Raw genomic sequence first — 21,852 nt, 5'->3', positions numbered from 1 at the left:
TGTTCAGAGCATTTTCTCTGTAATCACTTCACTGTTTCCATTATGGGGCATCCAGTACTAATAATCACATATGTAAATGTGAGCATTAAACAGATATTTACAATGGAAAAAGATACTTTTATAAATCTTCCCAGTTTGATTTTTATGTCTGATTAAATATTTTATTTATAGATGCTGGTTATTTCTTTTCCTATTTTTTAACCTAAGATATAACTTAAAAAAAACTTTTCATTAATTCTTTGTAAGTTTCAAATCATAAACTCCATTCCCACTCAGTTCCCTGTTCTCTCATATCTTCCCTCTGCCCTTACCCCAGTGCATCCCCTCCCCCCAAATAAAAACAAACAAAGCATAGAAAACATCTCATCACTGAAGCTCCAGGGTGTCACAGTGTGTCCACACTATACACCTCTGTCCACACATTTCCATTTGCAAATATTTATTGCAATGAATCATTGGTCTGGTGCAAGACTTCTGGCTTCTGTGCCATCGTCAATACTGGATCCTATCCCGGACTCCTCCTACTTATCCTAATGTTGCCCAGGGTCATGGATGTCCTAAAGCACTGTATCTAGAGGATGAGCTCTTTCACACACCCCAACAGTTCACTAATGATGTAGATTTGGAGATTGGCCAACTCAAATGTTTGAATCTAAGCCCGGGCGGTAGCTGAGCTGGTGTGGCTGCTGGCTCTCCCTCATACACACCACCAGATCAAGCTCTCCAACACCGCTCTGGCTGAGCCTCTCAATGCCACCAGAAAGGAGGAGCAGCTCTCCTGATTTCCTACACTCAGGTTGACTTGGCACTACCTGGCTATACCTCAGGTGCCAGCTCTAATATGCTCTCAGATTGAGTTACTGTGGGGTGAGGGGTCACTTCCCCATGGACTGCAGTCATCAAAGGGTTCGGCTACCTCTCCCACTCTCACACCCTTGGGGCTGGCTCACCTCTGCATTTTCCATCAGGGCCAGTTCCACTATGTTGCCTGGAAGAGGTGTAGGGCTAGCTAGAACTCCCATTATTGAGGGGGTAGGACCCAACTGTCCTGCTTTCATGGTCTTGGGTCCAGATCTCCCAACTACCACAGGTGGGGCCATCACCCCCCCACCCACTATACTTCACAGTGGACACATGGGAAGGCTATCTTGCCCATGCTCACATCCACATTGCTGGAATACTTGTGCCTCATACACCAAGGCCAGCTAGCTCTATAGTGCTGCCAGGCAAGTGGCTAGGCTTACTCTCCAGGATGCAACAGCTAGCAAGAGACAAGGCTAGCTCACCTATTCTCAGAATTCTGGGGTTAACTGAAGGAGGTGGCAGCCCCAGTTCTCTGGAGCCCGCTCACTAGCACTTTTGCCACCAGAGCCATCTCCACAGTACAACCTGGGTAAGGCACAGGACCCACTCTCCTGAATGCTGTTGCTAGTGAGAAGGTAGGGCTGATCTCTGGGACACGGCAGACGGACAGGGAGGGACAGATCCAGTTGTACACAGCCCCTGGACATACACATGGTCCTGGGTGACTCCTCAAACCAGGGATAGCCCCGTGGCCTCCAGAAGTAATATGAGCCAGGACATTGACACTGAACCCTGCGACTGCATAGCCACAGAACCAGAAATGTATTGGCACCATGGTGTGGTATTTCACCATAGCCTCAGTATCTGGTGATGGGGCTGGCCACTCACAACAGGCTATTTCTCTCCTCCCTTGCATCTCTAGTTCTATAGTCTTTCACAATGCTCAAACTATTCTACTTCTCTTTCTCTCCCATCCATTCCCCAACACACTTGGACATTCGAGTAGTATCAGGCAGCTGGTAGGCTTGGGTGATGCTCTCAGTCCATCAAGCAAGCTTCTGGGTATTTATAGCCCACCCTGTGTGGCATGACTTTGTGCAGGTTTATGGAAGTCTTCCCCTGTCATACTGCATAGTGTGGCATCAGGCAGATCTCTCTAGGTTTATGGCCTGACCTGCCCCTGATGTGTGGCTGGGGACAAGTCTCTGGGTGTCTTCCCTGCTGTCTACCCATCTCTGTCTCCTGAGTTTCTTCTAACTTCAACTGCCATCAGCACAGCCCAGGAATAAACTTATGATCTCCTTTCATTGACTTCCACACAGCAGCCAGAAGTGATATAACCTTTTATATACTCATACCTGAAATCAAAATAAAAATAAGTATATCTTTTAATGTCCATTAAAGATAGATTGTTGTAGTTTTAAAGTCCTTATGTCAAAAGACCGATGTCAACACATTAAGGGGGCCATGAGAAACATTTGCAAGGTTATTAGATGCTAAGTCTAACCCTCGTCAGTAGATAACTTATTAATCTATTGATAACTTATTAACTGGTTGATAGGCTATATCAAAAATATGTTTGCCTCAGGTATGGTGATACATACCATTACTTTCAGCACTAGGGAGGCAGATGCTGAAAGCTCTCTAAGAGTTCAATATCAGCCTGACAATACAACAGTTTTTAGGAGATGTGGGGCATGATACACAGAGAGAACCTGTTTCAAACACACACACACACACACACACACACACACACACACACACACACACACACCACTAGCCAGTGGGATGTTTTCACCTATTACCGGGGTCAATTCTCTCTATTTTTAATCTTTTATAAATCCCTTCTTAAATGCTAAAAGTTGTGTTAACTGTGTGTGTTTGTCTGAGTGTGTGTTTGTGTGTGTGTTTGTGTGTGTGTGTGTGTGTGTGTGTGTGTTTGTAGAAGTCAGAGAAGTCAGGTTGGCTCTGATTATGTGTATGGCTCTCACCACCCAATGCTCTGTAGTAATATATGTGTTCATTACATTTCTCATTGGTATGTTACACCCAACAAAAATCAACTAACTTTAGAAAAGTTGTACTTATGCTTACAATTCTAGTTCATAATGTATCATGGTAGATAATCCCTGTAGGAAACAGCTTGAAAGATGGGGCCACACTGTATTCACAACCAGGAATCAGGAAGTGAGTGTTGGTACTCAATTTGCTTTTGATTTTTTATTCAATTAAGATTCCTAGCCATTGGGATGTTGTCTCCCAACCAATGCCAATCCTATTTTTAATCTTTTGTAAACACCTTCTTAGAAATGCTAAAAGTTTTTTTGCCATACTTTTTAATGCCATAAGGTTGACAATGAAAAATAATCATTACACGGCACTATACAGCAAGTAAAACTTCACCAGGTACAACTTCTGAATCTCAGGCATACAAGCCTACAAAAATTGAAGCCAAAGTAAAATTCACCCATTATAAATTATAAAGTCCATGGCATTAAGTTATAGCAAGGAAAAAAAAGAGATTAAGGTAGACCTTATTTAAGTATACTGAAGATCTTACTCCTACAGACATTAATAACATATTACTTCTCTAATGTTGCACATGTTATTAGAAATCTGTTAGACTTACTTCTCTATATTAAAAAAGTCATCTAAGATGTGACTGACTTAAGTTTTAATTTAAATATTCACTTTTAACATATGTCACATAAAATGATTTGCTTGTATGAGTGTAGAATTTAAAGCCACAGTAGAAACTTTTTCTTAATTGTTTTTATTATTAGAATTTTATTGATTCTTTGAGAATTACAATGTATTTTGTTTATACTAATGGCCATTTTTCAAGTCTTTGGCTATCCTCTACCTTTCCTATTCACCTACTTTATTTAATCATTTTTATTTTCATTTAAAAAATAGCCCAGCCAGGTCCAGTTTGTGCTTCTCACAAAGGAAAAAGCCCAAGGTCTAGAAGTTGCATATATACTTGTATATGTTGTTCTCCACTGAAGTGTTGTCACCATACTAGGGGCTACATTAAAACAGAACAAAGCACAACAAATAAGCAAACATAACTGATGCTCTCTCTCTCTGAAACTATGAATGGTCAATAACTACTCAGTCATTCTAAAGGCTGAGATTTGTTCTTGCTTTAGATTGCACAAGTCATGTGCATGCTGTCATAACTCTTGTGAGTTCCTATGCACAACTGTCTGCTGGTATCTATAAGACATTGAACCAAATCTTGTGAATGACCACAACCAAACAGTACTTTCAAGACATACTGAGGTGGTTTTGCAGTTTTTCATTTTTAATGACAATATTCATAGCACATGCCTTATTTCAGATATTGTATCACATGTTTTGATTAATAGTTTGTTTCTACCTAGCTACCAAAAAGAATACTCATATTTGAATATATATACACATACTAAGATTGAAACTTTAATCCTCATTTCCTTTATTTTGAGTATTATCTAACTATGAGTGGAGGGATCTCAACAAAAAATTTTTTGTTAAAAACTAAATTTATGCTTAAGTATTATTTAGTATGTGAAATGGAATATTTACATGTAATATATATATAGGACATATAAAAAGTATTACATTAAAAATAATATATGTATAAAGTTCTAAATTTATAAATCATTTTAATTTTATATAAGTTTTTTTGAAAATGGCATAATATAAAATAACAAACAATACAAATAGTAAATGTATCATAATACTAATAAAAAAGAGTAACACTTTTACCTTTTCATATTTTTGCTATTTCTCTTGTACTTTGAGAACATGTTATTAATTAAACAATGATTACTAAGATATGCTTTAATTCTGTAGGTTACATTTATTTGCATTTACCTGTTATTGAGATCTAGTAACTATTACTAAAGACAAATTACTTGTTTAGTTAGATCATCTTTGTAAAATTATAAGATGGCTAATTATTATTGTATGCACAAGTATCATCATGATTTATCAATACAATATAGACTCAAAATAACACATGTAAACACTCAAGAGATTTCTGCTCAATGCCATGTAGGCAATGTTGTGGTCACCAAAGGCAAAAGACACCCAGGAACTCACTGATGGCCATTTTGTACAGGTAGGTGGGCACCACTGCACTGAACAAGTATGTGGTGGAGACATTGGAGAAATAGAGAAGCATTGCGTTTTGTGTACTGTAAAGACAGGCACAACTGGAGAAAAGAAAATGCTTATGAACAGCCTGATTGTGAGTAGCCTGTGCTACTACCTGAGGCCATGACAGCGTCCTGGCACTTGATAATGCTAAGGGCCATGTCTATGTGCACAGCACTGCAACAACAGGAGTTCAGGGACCATGTCACCACCAAAGAACAAGCAAACATCCATAGTTCTGTCTGCTACCAAGCACCATGTTTATGTCTGAGGTTGGTAAAGAGCTAGCCCTACTCCTCACCAGGGTAAATCAGGAAAGCTGACAACGGTGGTCCAAGTGCAGGACAGTGGGTAGGATGAACAACTCAGCTACCACCTAATTCTAAATCCTGCGTTTTGAGTTGGCCTACCTGAACATCTATCATCTATAAACTGCTGGAGCACATCAAGTGACCAGTCCTGTAGATCCAAAGTTGCAGGATCTCCATGACACAGGGAAACAACAGGTATCTTAGTTTCGGTTTTATTGCTATGAAGAGATATCATGACCAAGGCAACACTTATAAAGGCAAACATTTACTTGGGACTGGCAGACAGTTTCAAAGATCCATCTATTATTACCATAGTGGGAAGCATCGCGTGGTTCAAACAGGCTTGATACCAGAGGAGCTGAGATTTCTACATTTTGATCCGAAGGCAGCAAGGAGGGGACTTCCTTCTACAGTCAACCAGAAGACTGTCACACTGGCCAGATTGAGCATATATATGAAACCTGAAGAACTTGCCTCTAATGTGAAAGTCACAAGGAAAATAAATAATGTATTTACTATTTCTGATATGATTTTGTGTGGTGAGAAATTTGAAATTACTCTGAAATATGCATTACAGTGTTATTAATTAGTTAATATATTATGAAGTATAAACTTAAGAAAGTTAATATTACTTCTATTGATAATAATAATAACTCATAATTCTTTTTATCATTATCTGGAAGCCTGGTAGCCACCATGATATTCTCTGCCTGGGCTTGTTTGTTTTTTACTGTACATACAAATGAGAGCATATATTAATGGTCTTTATGTAGTTTTATTTTACACACTGGCTCACATTCCATATATGCTTGGTGTTACTCAAGAAACAACTGAGTAGTATCAAACTCACCATTCTTCATTCACATTCACCTAAAGTTGTAAATGTAGGCTTGTTCCAAAGCTTGGCTACTGTGGAAAGAACTACCATGAACACACAATATAGTCATCCAATTGTATATTTTCACCACATCTGATACTGCTGTCAGAAAAACAGTACATGAGTTTTTCAGACTTAAGTCAACAAAGACAATATACTGCTTGACTGGTCAAAATGCAAATTGTTAGACAGTTGCTACAGGAGTACTAAAATAAACGACCTAATATTATAAAAAGTTTTCTTTAAAGAAAAATAATGTCTGTAGAAGCAAAGGTGTGTGCTACAGTGAAATACTAGTTCTCCAGGAAGATATACCTATAAACATTATTTCAGCTGATGTTAATGTGTCCAACCAGCCAAAGCACAAAATTATAATATTGAGAGAAGTCAATCTCACTAACAGTATCTGGACACTAAAGGTTGTTACTCTCAAAAGTAGAACTTTTGACAATGGTACAAGACAGCAGACCCAGACAGTACTATCAAACAAGTTGAGTTAATGACACTTATAGAACAATTTACCTGGGCAGTAAAAATTCTAACAAAACCTAAAGAAAACATTCACCTGTATAGACATTGAGCTATCTCATGAAAAAGGACATAAGAAAAATAAATAGATTGAAAACATTTAAGAAATTACCATCTTGTATTTAAAAATTAGAATGTTGCAAAAAATCAGTTCATGAAATGTGCTAATAATTAAAAATTAAGCAGTGCAAGGTTTGTTTATCTATGAATTTAAAAAGAAATCACAAAAAGAAAATTTTAAATGCATTTAACAGAATGAAGAAAAAATCATAGAGAAATCAAAAGTAAGTACAGGAACTGCACAGAAAGAATATATCCTCATAGATTTATATCAGGTAAAATTTCAAAATGGCAGCAAAAAATATTACTTTAAGAAACTAGTTAAATAGAGGAAACTAAAAAGAATAGAAAAATTTTTAAAGTAACATATATATATATATATATATATATATATATATATATATATATATATCTGTAATATGTCAGAGTTCCTTGAAATTGAAACCTTTTGAGAATTCAAAATGGCTATAAAAAGTGAAAGCCAGACTGAGTTGGTAAAACATAAGTATTAATAAAAATATAAAAAATTAGAAACCCAAACCTTTATTTGAGCATGAAAAAAATACAGACACTTCAGGAAAATTATCCACTCTTAAATAACTACATCTATACCACATAATGCCACTGCTCAGCTCTTTTAAAACCAATGCAAATACATGTCCAAACAAATATATGTATATGAACATTCAGAGCAATGTATTTAAATTCAACCATAATATTAATAAATGTAAGTATACTTCAACTGGTGAGTAAGTAAGCATCAAATGCCTTTTAAAATATGAAGCAGCAGGCATCCACTGCTCAGGTTCAGCCCATGCAGACAAATTATGGGTAGGCTGCCTGCCACCTGATGACTCCCATGCCTCTAGTTAGGTTCCCAATGAGCCAACCTATTGCCACACCTTTCCTTTCCTCACTACCCAGGCCATGATGTCCCTACCTGTCAACTCAGGAGGATACACTGTACTCAAAAGCAAGCCACACCCAGTCAGAATGACAGATAGGAAACCTTTCACCAGAACTTCCCCAATTTCTTTCTTCTTATAGACACAAACCACCACATTTTCTCCATTGCCTGTGCCCATTCCTGGGACCCCACCCTCAACTCAGACTAACATTGCCTAATAAAATATGGGGCATATCAGCCAGAGAACAGGTACACAAACTTATGAAGAGATTTGCTATTGGACCAGAGGCCAAGTCAGTAATCAGAACTCTAGATTGGCTGCCCTTCCATAGACCTTATTCAGTCTCTTATTACCTCCTCTGCCCACTAAAATCCTATATCTAATACCTATTCCATCCTCCTCACCATGTTTTAAGCTCAAACTCATGTGTAGAACACTTGCACAAACAAAGGCCACAAAATTCAGAAGACCAGAGATAAAACATTACCTCCCCCAAAAAGTAATCATCCAACAAAGAAGCACAAAGAAATTAGCACTATGACCTTCATCACCCTAAAAGCAGATACTTAAAAAACTGTATAAAAATGCAATCAACAATAGCCAGGGCAAAGTGTTGCCCACAGAGCCCACCTATACTATCACAGCAAGCCATCGAAATTCCAACACAGATAATGGACAAATAAAAGACCTTAATACAAATTTTAAAATGATATAGGTCCTTATAGGAAAAATATAAAGCCCTTGAAGAAATAAAAAAAAAGGAAGAAATGAATAAATTCTTAATAGCAAGCCATGAAAGAAAAAAAAGTTTAAGGAAATCAATAAAACTGTTAAAGACCTAAATATGGTGACAGAAGCAAGCAATTACAAAAGAACTAAGAAAGAAAGAAAGAAAGAAAGAAAGAAAGAAAGAAAGAAAGAAAGAAAGAAAGAAAGAAAGAAAGGAAGGAAGGAAGGAAGGAAGGAAGGAAGAAAGAAAGAAAGAAAGAAAGAAAGAGAAAATAGAGACACCACTAACAAAATGCAAGGAAGGAAGGTTCTCAAGCATTGAAGATACAATACAAGAAATAAATAAAATGGTCAAGAAAAAAATGTTAACTTTGAGTAATTCTTGAGACAAAATATCCAGAACGTGTGGGACAGTATAAAAAGACCAAACCTGACAATAATATAAATAGAAAAGGAATTCCAGCTCAAAAGCCCAGAAAGTATTTTGATTTGTTATTTATTAATTTACATTTCAAATGTTATTCTGATTCCTGGCTTTCCCTCTGCAAACCCTGTATTCCATCCTCCTCCCCTCTTCTGTGAAGGTGCTTCTCCACCCATCCATCTACTCCTGACTCACCTCCCTAGAATTCCCCTACTATGGGTCCTCAAGCTTCCACAGTACCAAGGGTCTACTCTCCAACTGATGCCAGATAAGGTAATCCTCTGCTACATATACAACTAGAGCCAGGGGTCCCTCGATGTGTATTATGTGATTGGTGGTTAGTCCCTAAGAGCTATAGGAAATCTGCTTGGTTGATATTGTTCTTCTTATGGGTTACAAACTCATAAAGGTTCTTCATTCCTTCCCCTAACTCCTCCAGTGAACACATGAATTTAACTACATCCATGAGAACACAGGAAATAAGTAATCTCACACCAGCAAAAATAACAGAAGGAAAACACACACACACACACACACACACACACGGGGGGGGGGGACATACAGACAGACAAATCAATACCACCCTCACTAAGAACAACAACAACATAACAGGAATCAGTTATCATTGACTATTGATATCTCTCAATATCAATGGACTTAATTCCTCAATTTACCCCCCTCCAAAAGGACAGTTTAAAAATGTTATCCTCTCTGCAGCATGAAAGAAATACACCTCACCATTCAAAGATAAACATTACCTCAGAGTGAAGAGTTGGAAAAAGATGTTCTAAGTGAATGTACCTAAGAAACAAGTTGTATATTCATTGGAATATCTAACAAAAAAAAGACTTTAAAACAACAACAACAACAACAACAAAAAAAAAAAAAAAAAAAAAAAAACACGAGGAAGGACACTTCATACCCATCAAAGTAAAATCCCAAGAGGATAATGTTTGAATTCTTAACATCTATGTCTTAAGTGCATGAGCACACATTTTTGCAAAATAAACATTACTAAAATTTACATAATATATTGATCCTTGAAGTCAGAGACTTCAATACCCTATTGACACTAATAGACAATTTCATACAAAAAAATCTAAAATGAGAAATAATGGAACCAAAAAGGATTATGAACCAAATAGATCTAACAACAGGCATTTATTGGACATTTCACTCAAAAATACACAAATATATTTCTTTTCAAATTTCATGGAACTTTATTCAAACAGTCCACATACTTAGTTAAAAAATATGACCACAAACACAAGAAAAATTAAAATAATGCCTATATTTTATGAGACTGCCATTGATTAAAACTGGATTTCAACAACAGAAACAACAAAAAGCCTAGAAACTGATGGAAGAAGAACAATTTTTACAGGGCCAAGGCAGAAATGCAGAAGAACATTAAAGACTTTTAGGATTCAATGAAAAAGGATGCAAAACATTCAAATTTATTGGGCACAATGAAAATTTGTGTTAAGAGGAAATATCATAGCACTAAGTGCCTAAATAAAAAAATGAGATGTCTCAGACTACCAATTACAAGCACAACTGAATGCTCCAGAACAAACAGAAATAAAAGCACCCAAGAGGAATAAAAGGCAAGAAATAATCAAGCTGAGTGGTGAATTCAATAAAATATAAACAAAGAAAAATACAAAGTATTGGTCAAAGAGTTCGTCTTTTGATAAAATCAACAAAACTTATCCAAACTAATTATCACTGAATTGTTGTGCTTGGCTTCATACTAGCTCTAGCAATACATTCCAATGTTCTGGATTCTTCTAATTCTCTGGCTCATTTTGTCTTCTCCTGTGTTTAGTTCTTTTTTTTCCTGCCACTTGTCTTTTTAAATCTTTCCCACTAGAAGTGCTATATACACACTCATCTTTTCTCTCCTTGCTTTGCTCTACAGTAACCTCTCCTTCCTCTCTTTTGTTGTGAGAATTAGGTATACCCAATTTATGACTCATTCTGTCAGATTTTTCACTGATTGTTTGTCTGCTCCTCGGTTTGAGTTCACTTTCAAAAATGGCTTTCTTTTATTGTTAGGGAAGAAAGGTATATGCTAAGGAAATATCTATGTTCCATTCATATCATACTGTAATCCAGAGTGTGTCTGCATTCCAACCTGCTAAAATAGACCTAGAAGGTCTTTGGATGCAATTCCTTGTCAGAGAAGACGTGTTACTGAATTAAAATATTCCACTACATAAAAATAAATCCACATATCTGTGGCCAATTGTTTTTTGATAAGGAAGCTTGGAACATACAATGGAAATGAAAAAAGTATCTCAGCAAATGTTGCTGGTCTAAGAGAAGGTGTGTATGTAAAGATATGTAATTAAATCCATATCTATCACCTTTCTCAAAATTCAAGTCCAATTGGCTCAAATACATCAACATAACCTAGATGCACTTAACTTGGTGAAAGACACAGTTGGAAATAGCCTTGAATGCATTGGTACCAAAAATAACTTTGTGAGCAGAACAGCACAGGGTCTATCATCAATAAATAATGAACTGGTCTTCATGAAACGGAAAAGCTTCTGTAAGGCATAGGACATTGTCAATAAGACAAACTGAAAGCCTACATGTTGGGAATAGATTTTCACCAATTTCAAATCCAACAGAGGGCTAACTTTATAAAAAACTCAAGAAACAAGATATCAAACCAGACAATCCAATTAAACAAATGGTGTTCAGATATAAATAGAGAATTCTCAACTAAGAAATCTCAAATGGCCATGAAACACTTAAAGAAATGATCAACATCCTCAGCCATCAGGAAAATGCAAATCAAAAACTACTTTGAGATTCCATCTTACAACTGTTATAATGGCTAAGATCTACAATACAATGCAGCTCATAGGTTACCCTGGCAATTACGTGGAGCACATGTAAGATTCCTCATTGCTGGTGGAAATGAAAACTTGTATAGGCACTATAAAAATCAGTATAGTGGTTCCTTAGAAAACTGAAAATTTATCAACCTCAATGTTAAGCTCTTTGACTCCTAAGCATATACCCAAAGGGTGCAACCATTCCAGCATATAGACACTTGCTCAAATATGTTTATTGCAGCTTTATCATAATAGACAGAAAATGAAACTGTCTATATGTCTCTCAAGCAAAGAATAGCTAAAGAAAAGCGGGTACATTTACAAGACAGAGCATTATTCACTTGTTAGGAAAAAAAATCATAAAATTTTCAGGCAAATGGTTGAAACTAGAAAAAATATTATCCTGAATGAGGTAACAGACCCAGAAAGACAGGCATGGTATGTAGTTACTTATGAGTGAATATTTGCTGTTATATAAAAGATAATCATTCTACAACCTACTACAAAACAAGGTGGACTCAAGGAGGAAATGCATGGGTGTTTTTGGGAAGGGGAGATAGAGTACTTTATATAGGTGGACTTGGGGAATGTGAGAATGAGAATGTGAGGGATAAGGCAGGTGGTAACAAGATGGAGGGAGAGAGTACTGGGAGAAGGACTGGAACTGCATGGGAGAACAAATGGGGTCAAAGTGGAAACCTAAAGCAGTAGAATATTCATGAATTTTATAAAAATAACTCTAACAAAATCCAGTAATGGGGGATTCAGGATGAACTGACCATATTCTGTAACCTGACAATGATTCCTGTGGCATGACTGAGACATTAACACAGCCACAAAACTTTCTTAAATGTCCTGCTGGCAAGTTATGGTGGAGTTAAGATGATACAGAACTTGTGGGAGTGGCCATCCAATGACTGGTCCAACTTAAGGTCTACTCCTTGAGAAGAAACCCACAACTGACACTGGCCAGGTAATAGATGCTGGATAGCTCTGAGACCTAGGATAGAACCAAACATAAGTAACCACAAAAACAAAACAAAAATCAATGAAATGATTGGTAATTATAGTCTTCTCTATTTATAGTTTTGTGGCTAGACCAATAGATCTATCATTATCAGAGGGGTTTCATCCAGCAATTGATGGGAGGAGATGCATGGACCCACAGACAAACATTTGGTGGACGGTTACTGGACTTCTGGCTACTTTGTGGGTTCTTCTTTCTTTCATCTTTCTCTACCATTATTCTGCCCATACATTCCATAAGAGGAGGTAGGAAAGAAAGGGAACCTTGAATCTAATTTTCTTTTTTTTTTTCATTTCTCCTTTGACCACGACTACTATCAAATAGTGATCAAACCTCCCAACTGGCCAACAATGACCAACCCCAATATTCCAGAACCTAATCACTATATACCATCTGAAATGTTTTCAGAATTCTAAATATCATATAATAGCATAAACTATCTTTAGTTTGCAGTACCATGCTTTTCATAGAGAATGAGGAAATTCACAGCCACCTGCTAGAGACAATCTGAAGTAGTCCTATACCCCACATATGGGATTAAGAAAAAAATATATTCTTATAATACTTTTGTGTTTTTAAAAATACCAAAATACTCACTGGAGTAGAATTCAGGAAACTCTATGGAAGAGGGGGAAGGAAGAATTGTAGGAGAAGAAAGGGATGAGAGAACTATGAGAACAGAGCCCACAGGGCCTTCACAGGACTCACAGTGGCTTACAATAATTGGGGAGCATGTATGGGTGTTGACTATGTCCTGTGAATGTATGTTATGGCTGTGTAGCTTTGTGTTCTTGTGGGACTCATTAACAGTGAACATGGAAGTTGTCTCAGATTCTTTGGCTGGCTTTTGTGTCCCCTTTTCTCCTAGTGGATTGCCTTCTCCAGACTAGATATGAGGGCATATGCCTAGTCTTATTATAACTTGTTATTCTCTGTTTTTCTGATATTCCTGGTAGACCTCCTCTTTTCTGAAGTAACAAAGAAAAGGGTGTAGGTCTGAGCAAATCATAAAATGGAAGGAATGGGGGAAGAAGAAACTGTGCTCAGAATATAATGTATGAGAGAATAATAAATTAAAATTAGAAGCAGCAATTCATGCTATAGTATGATAATCCTCAATAGTTTCATGTATGAATGAATTCAGGTGCAAAATACCAAATACATACTATTTTTTAATTGAACAACCTTATTTTAAAACACAAATATAAATGTACAGATCTTAAACACTTTCACATAATAGTTTTTCATTTTCTTTCTTTTTTTTAGCAATTGTATTTTCTTGAACTTCATATACTCTGTGATTTGTTTCTGGGGTGTTTAGAGCTTTCTAGGGTTAGTATCCAATTATCAGTCTGTTCTTTTGTGACTGGGTTATATCACTCAGGATGATATTCTCTAGATGCATCCATTTTCTTAAGAATTTCATAAATTCATTGTTTCTGATAGCTGAGTAGTACTCCATTGTGTAAATATACCACAATTTTTGTATCCATTCATCTATTGAAAGACATCAGGGTTCTTTCCAGCTACTAGCTATTATAAATAGGGCTGTTATGAACATGGTGATGCATGTGTCTTTGTTATATGTTGGAGGTTCTCTGGGGTATATGCCCAGAAGTGGAATAACTGTGTCTTCAGGTAGTACTATGTCCAATTTTCTGAGGAATAACCAGACTGATTGCCAGAGTGGTTATATCAGTTCACAACCCCACCAACAGTGGAGAAGTGTTCCTCTTTCTCCACATCCTCTCTAGCATCTGCTGTCCTCTGAATTTTTGATCTTAGCCATTCTACTTTGGGTGAGATGGAATCTCAGGGATGTTTTGATTTGCATTTCCCTTATGGCTAATGATGTTGAGCACATCCTTAGATGGTTCTCAGCCATTCGATATTACTCAACTGAGAACTTTTTGTTTAGCTGTGTACCCCAATTTTTATAAGGTTGTTTGATTCTCTGCTGTCTAATGTCTTGAGTTCTTGGTATACCTTGGATATTAGGCCTCTATCTGATATGGGGTTGGTAAAAATCTTTTCCTAATCTGTTGACTGCCATTTTGTTGTCTTGATAGTGTCCTTAACCTTACAGAAACTTTGCAATCTCATTAAGTCCCATTTATTGATAATTGACCTTAGAGCATGAGCCATTGGTGTTCTGTTCAGGAAATTTTTTCCTGTGCCTATGTGTTCTAAGGATTTCTGTACTTACTCTTCTAATAAATTCAGTGTACCTGGTTTAGGAGATATTTGATCCACTTGCACTTGAGCTTTGTTCAAGGGGATAATAAAGGGTCTATTTTTATTCTTGTGCATGTTGAGTGCCAGTTGGACCAACACCTTATGCCATTGAATGTTTACAGCTCTTTGGTAAAAATCAAGTGACTATATATGTGAGGGCTCATTTCTGGATATTCTATTCTATTCTATTGATCCACGTGCCTATTTCTGTACCAGTACCATGCAGTTTTTAACACAATTTCCTTGTAATATAGCTTGAGATCAGGGATGGTGATTCCCTCAGATGTTTTCTTGTTATTGAGGATGGATTTCACTATTATAGGTCTTTTGTCATTCCAAATGTATTTTCACATTGCTCTTTCAAACTCTATGAAGAATTGGGTTGGAATTTTATGGGGATGGCATTGAATCTGTAGATTGCTTTTGGTAAGATGGCAATTTTTACAATGTTGCTCCTTTTGATCCAATGGGCACGGGACATCTTTCCATTTCCTAAGATCTTCTTTGATTTCCTTCTTCAGAGATTTGAGGTTGTTGTCATACAGTTCCTTCACTGAATAGTTAGAGTCACACCAAGGTCATTCATATTGTTTGTTACTATTGTGAAGAGTAGCTTTTCCCTAACATCTTTCTTTGTTTGTTCTTTGAGTAGAGGAAAGCTACAGATTTGAATTAATTTTATATCCACCCACTTTGCTGAACTTGTTTATCAGTTGTAGAAGTTCTCTTGTGGAATTTTTTGGGTCATGTACTTACACTATCATGTCATCTGCAAACAGTGAAGTTTTTAATCCTTCCTTTCCAATTTATTTCCCTTTGATTTCATTTTACTGTCTAATTGCTCTGGCCAGGACTTCCAGTACTATGTTGAATAAGTAGGGGGAGAATGGGCAGCCTTGTCTAGTCCCTGATTTTAATGGGATTGCTTCAAGTTCCTAACAATTAAGTTTTATGTTGACTGTTGGTTTGCTGTATATTGCTTTTATTATGTTTAGGAATTGGCCTTGGATTCCTGTTCTTTCCAAGACTTTTAACATGAAGGGGTGTTGAATTTTGTCAAATGCTTTCTCAGCATCTAGTGAGATGATCTTGTGGTTTTTTTCCTTTGAGCTTGATTATATGGTGGATTACATTGATGGATTTCCTTATATTAAACCATTCCTGCATCCCAGGTATGAAGCCCACTTGATCACAGTGAATGATCGTTTTGATGTGTTCTTGGACTCTGTTTGCAAGGATTTTGTTGAGTATTTTTGCATCAATGTTCATAAGTGAGATTGGTCTGAAGTTTTCTTATCTTGTAGGGTTTTTGTGTGGTTTAGTAACGAGGGTTATTGTAGCCTCAAAAAAATGAGTTAGGTAGTTTTCCATCGGATTCTATTGCATGGAATAGTTTGGACAGTATTGACATTATGTTGTCAATAAATGTCTGATAACCTCTGCACTGAACCCATCAGGACCTTGGCTTATTTTGGTTGGGAGTCTGTTGATGACTGCTTCTATTTATTCAGGTGTTATGGTATTATTTAGATGGTTTATCTGGTTCTGCTTTAAATTTATTATCTGGTATCTGTCTAGGAAATCATCCATTTCCTTCAGATTTTCCATCTTTGTTGAGTATTGCATTTTGTAGTAGGGTCTGATAATTTCTTGAATTTCTTCAGTTTCTATTGTTATGTGTCCACTTTAATTTCTGATTTTGTTAATTTGCTCTCTAGTTAGACTGGTAAAGGGTTTATCAATCTTGTTAATTTTCTCAAAGAACCAGCTCTTGGTTGATTCTTTGAATTGTTTTTTGGTTCTATTTGGTCAATTTATGCTCTGAGTTTGATTATTTCGTGTCATCTACTCCCCTTGGGTGCATCTGCTTCCTTTTTTTTTCTAGAGCTTTCAATTCTGCTATCAAGTTGCTAGTGTATGCTCTCTCCAGTTTCTATTTGGAAGCACTCCGAGCTATGAGTATTCTTCTTAGTACTGCTTTCATTGCACCCAATAGGTTTGGGTATGTTGTGGTTTTGTTTTCATTAAATTCTAGAAAATCCTTAATTTGTTTCTTTATTTCTTCTTTGACCATACTATCATTTAATAGAGCATTGTTCAGTTTCCATGTGTATATGCGCTTTTTGTTGTCTTTGTTGTTATTAAAGACCAGCCTTAGACCATGTTGATCTGATAGGCTGCATGGGAGTATTGATATCTTCTTATATCTATTTAGTCTTGTTTTGTGACTGAATGTATGGTCAGATTTGAAGAAGGTGCCTTGAGGTACTGAGAAGAAGGTGTATTCTTTTGTTTTAGGATGATATGTTCTATAGTTGATTAATTCCAATTGGTTCATAATCTGTGCTAGTTTCAATGTCTCCTTGTTCAGTTTCTGTTTCCATGATCTGTCCATTGATGAGAGTGGGGTGTTGAGGTCTCCCACTATTACTGTTTTGTGTGCAATATATTTTTTGAGCTTTAGTAGGGTTTCTTTTATGAATATGGGTGCTTTTGCATTTGGAGCATATATGTTAAGAATTGAGAGTTCATCCTGACAAATTTTCCCTGTGATGAGTAAAATGTGTCCTTCCTTATGTTTTTTGATAACTGTTGGTTGAAAATCTACTTTATTTGATATTAGAATGGCCACTCCAGCTTGCTTCCTGGGTCTGTTTGCTTGTAAGGTTTTTTTCCCAACATTTTACTCTGAGATAATATCTGTCTTTGTCTCTGAGCCGAATTTCCTGTATGCAGCAAATACTGGATTCTCTTTATTTATCCAGTCTGATATCCTATATCTTTTTATTGGGGAATTGAGTCCATATTTGTTAACATATATTAAGGAATAGTGGTTGTTGTTTCTGCTATTTTTGCTTTTAGAAGTAGAATTGTGCCTGTGTGTCTTTTTTCTTTAGGTTTTCTTGCTTATGTATTTTCTTGTTTTTAGTAGGATGTATTTTCCCTTCTTGTATTGGGTTTTCCATCTATAATTCATTGTAGCACTTGGTTTGTCGTCAGACATTGTGTAAATTTAGCTTTGTCCTGGAATATCTTGGTCTTTCTATCTATGGTGATTAAGAGTTTTGGTGGGTATTGAGAGTCAGCTTGGGCTGACACTTGTGTTCTCTTAGGGTCTGCATTATCTTCTAGCTTTCAAAGTCTCTGTTGAGAAGTTGGGTGTGATTTTGATTGGTTTGCTTTTATATGCTACTTGACCCTTTTCCCTTACTGCTTTTAGTATTCTATCATTTCTTTTGACACTTGGTGTTTTGACTATTATGTTTTGGGAGGAATTTCTTTTCTCATCCACTCTATTTGGAGTTCTGTAGGCTTCTTTTATGCTCATGGTCATCTCATTCTTAAGGGTAGGTAAGTTTTCTTCTAAGATTTTGTTGAAGATATTTACTGTGCCTCTTAGTTGATATTCTTCGCCTTCTTCCATTTTTATTATCCTTAGGTTTGGTCTTTTCATTCTGTCCTGGAACTCCTGGAAATTTTTGCTTAGGAGACTTTTGGCTTTTCATCTTCTCTTACTGTTTTTCTATGTTTTCAAGGTTGTCTTCGGCCACTGAGTTTCTCTATTCTATTACTTGTAGTCTGTTGGAGATACTTGCATCTGTGACTGCTGATTTCTTTTTTAAGTTTTCTACCTCCAGGGTTGTCTCTTTTAGTCTTTTTTTTTAATTGTTTACATTTCCATTTTAAATTCCTTCTTCAATTCCTTCATGTCTTTGGTTCTGTTTTCCTATTGTTCTTTGATTTCTTTGAGTGTTTTTCTTGTTTCCTCTCTAAAAGCTTCTATTTCTTTATGCTTTTCATCCCATTCTTGTTTAAGGATCTCTATCATCCTCTTCAGGTATGATTTCAAGTCTGAGTCTTCTTTTTTCTGGAGTGTTTGACATTCTGCTGTTTGCTCTGTTGGGAAAGCTGGGTTCTGGTGTTGCCAGGTTGTCTTGGTTTCCATTGGGTAAGTTCTTTTGCTTTCCTCTTGCCATCTTGTTGTCTGTTATAATATGTGGTCTTGTTGTCAGTGATTGATTTCAGTCTCTCCTGTTTACTTTGCTTGTGTCCCTGGATCTCCACTGTTCCTGGTGGCAGATTTCCTGAGTATTTGTTCTTCACACAAGGTCTCTTCGGGTGGAAACTGGGTCTCTATGGCAGAGTTTCTGTTCCCCTGAACCAATCTGGGGGGGGGGGGGAGACACTTTCCGGGTGCTGGACCCAGACCTCTCTGTGCCCGGGCTATTTGCAGTGCAGTCTCATTAGGCCTGTGTCTCTGGATCTCAGCTGTTCCCTTGGCAGATGACCCGAGTACCTGTTTTGCACGCATGGGCCCACCAGGTGGAAACCGAGACCCTACCCTTACTAATTATTTAAGTTTAGAAAAGTAAACCAATGGATCTAAAACATACATTAGTATTTAACAGAAAGGGGAACTATAAATGCATATAAATCAGCACAGTAAGATATTTCTAGAAAAAAAATTGGTCTAAAACTAGATAAAACTGATGGTTGCACAACTTGGCAAATTTATCAAAATTCTATGAATTATGTATTTAAAATAAGGAAGTTTATGGTATAAAGTTAAAAACAGAATTCTCAGATAAGAATAGCTTTCCCTGGCATGCCTTTCCTCTTAAGAGATTGAAATTTTAAAGACTGTCGGTCTTATAAAAATTTGGACTGTGATTTATTTTTGTGACATTAATATTAACGCAGGCATTGGGATAAACAAAAATAGAAAAGATTATGGTTTAGTGGTGATGTGTTTGTGTATTGTGTTGATAATGTGTCAAATGTTCTGTTTGTCTTAGATGTCTTGATATAAACTAGTGTCATCTCGGTACCAAGAACTTTAATTGAGAAACTGCCTTCATCAGATTTCCTTGTGGCCATGTCTGTGGAACATTTTCTTGATCGTTCTTTAATATAAGAGGGCTTAGTACATTGTAGATTGTGCCACCAGTGGGTAGTTGGTCCTGGGAAATATAAGTAAGCAAGCTGTATCAGCCATGAAAACAAAACAATAAGCAGCTTTCCTTCATGTTGTCTGCCTCAGTATTTCCCTCTAGGTTCCTGCCTTTAGTTATTTCAATGATAGACTGTAACATGCAAACAGAAATTAAACCTTCTCATTAAATTGGGTTTTTTTTTTTTTTGCATTTTTTTTCAATTTTCTTCCTTTCTTCTTTCCTTCCTTCCTTCCTTCCTTCTTTCCTTCCTTTCTATTCATGTGGCAACAGAAAGAACACTAAAACATAATAAGAAGACTAAACCATTTTGTTATAACAGTATGTAAGAAGAAAGCATTTAAGTTTTTAAAAGTGGTAGGCAGATGCCACAAAGATACAGAAGGTGTCAGGTTAAGAGAGGCTTTCTCATGATCTATAGAAATGTTTTATCATTAATCAGCTATTAAGGATAAATGGTATTACTTGTTTTTATTTCATAATGTTATCTCTGTAAATAAAGAATAAATTTTACATAAGAGAAGGCAATTAAACATATAGAGGGAATAAAGCTAGAAGAGTAGCCTTTTGTAAAATGGTTATAGGGTTTTATTCGAGTAACTATCTAAGGAAGCCAAGTTAATAAAGTACTGCATTGTTTGGAAAGAAAATAGACTATTTTATATATTGCTTAACTATTACAAGTATAAATACAGTAACCTTACAGTACAAAATCACTTACTTTATTTAACCAATTTGTAAACATAAGCCTGATAAAGATACTATGTGCTGATGTGGGATGCAGAACTGCAAAAGAAGAGAATATTGTATTGTTAGCTAACTTAAAAGCAGGATTTGGGGACATCAGGACTGGGCACTTGGATTTAAAATAAATACAAGGCTCTGTTTACTGGTTACAGAAATGGGACCTGAGTCATGTTTTTAGCCATAGGAGGAAACAATGGATTCTTTATTGTCTTGGAAATTCGTAAAAGATAACTAATCCTTGTTTTCTTAACCTGACTGTGTAGCAGGAAGCTTTCTAATAAAAAACAAAGTTATACCTCTGCCCTTTTTTAAGGTCAAACAGGTCTGTCCACATAAGAGATAAGACAAATACCCGCAGAAGATCTGTCTTTCTAGAAACTTTAGAAATAATATAAGGCCTACTTCTACCCTAACCCAGAATAATGGTTTCTTTGTGCATTATCTGCTCTATCAGTCCATAAGAGTGAGACATACTGACCTCTGCTGTAAGCTTGACATGTCCTCTACACTGCACCCTGTATTTCATGTTTGAGCCATTTTGGAAAGAAGCTCAGACAAATCCAGAGTGAGTTCCTGTAGCCAGTAGTATTTAAGGGGCCATCCTGCTTAAGAAAATATATCTTAAATAGAATTCTAAGGAAATATTAAAAATTCATATCATGCCTATATTTTATCAAGTATTGCTATTATAAAATCTTCTAAATTCACAAAAATAATGTGGTTTAATGGTAGTATAATTTTTGCTCAATTCATAATGGGATTGTTTTTAATACCTATTGAGATAAGGAGTCATTAAGAAATTCATGGAATTTCAACATACATAACAAATTAAATAGTAGCCACTTATGCTTGTAGAAGACTCTGAATTTAATAATCACATTGTGTTTGTGTAAAACAAGTACCTTGTTTCTAAAAATATGTAGAAACTAAGAGTAGACTTGATAAAGCAAAAGTGACAAAAACCCTACCAAATATGGTAGTACTTCATTTTATGTTAACTTTTCAATGATTATTCGATTTTTTGTTTTAAAACTATTTAAATGAAACTTGAAAGTATGAGACTTTGATATGTACTTATTTAGATTTAGGTTCTGCTCTATAATATATTTAGTAAGTAAATGTGCAGGCACAAAGCATTTATAAACATTTTGCTTTTCACACACGCAGAAGAATATCAACACCTATATTGTAAAACTGTCAAAAGAGGACTAGAAGGAAATAATTAATAGAAAACAAATAAAAGAGTGCACCTTCATGGAAA

This window comes from Micromys minutus (genome assembly GCF_963924665.1).
Source record: "Micromys minutus genome assembly, chromosome: 2".
NCBI lineage: Eukaryota > Metazoa > Chordata > Mammalia > Rodentia > Muridae > Micromys > Micromys minutus.
Note: the sequence above shows the minus strand (reverse complement) of the source record.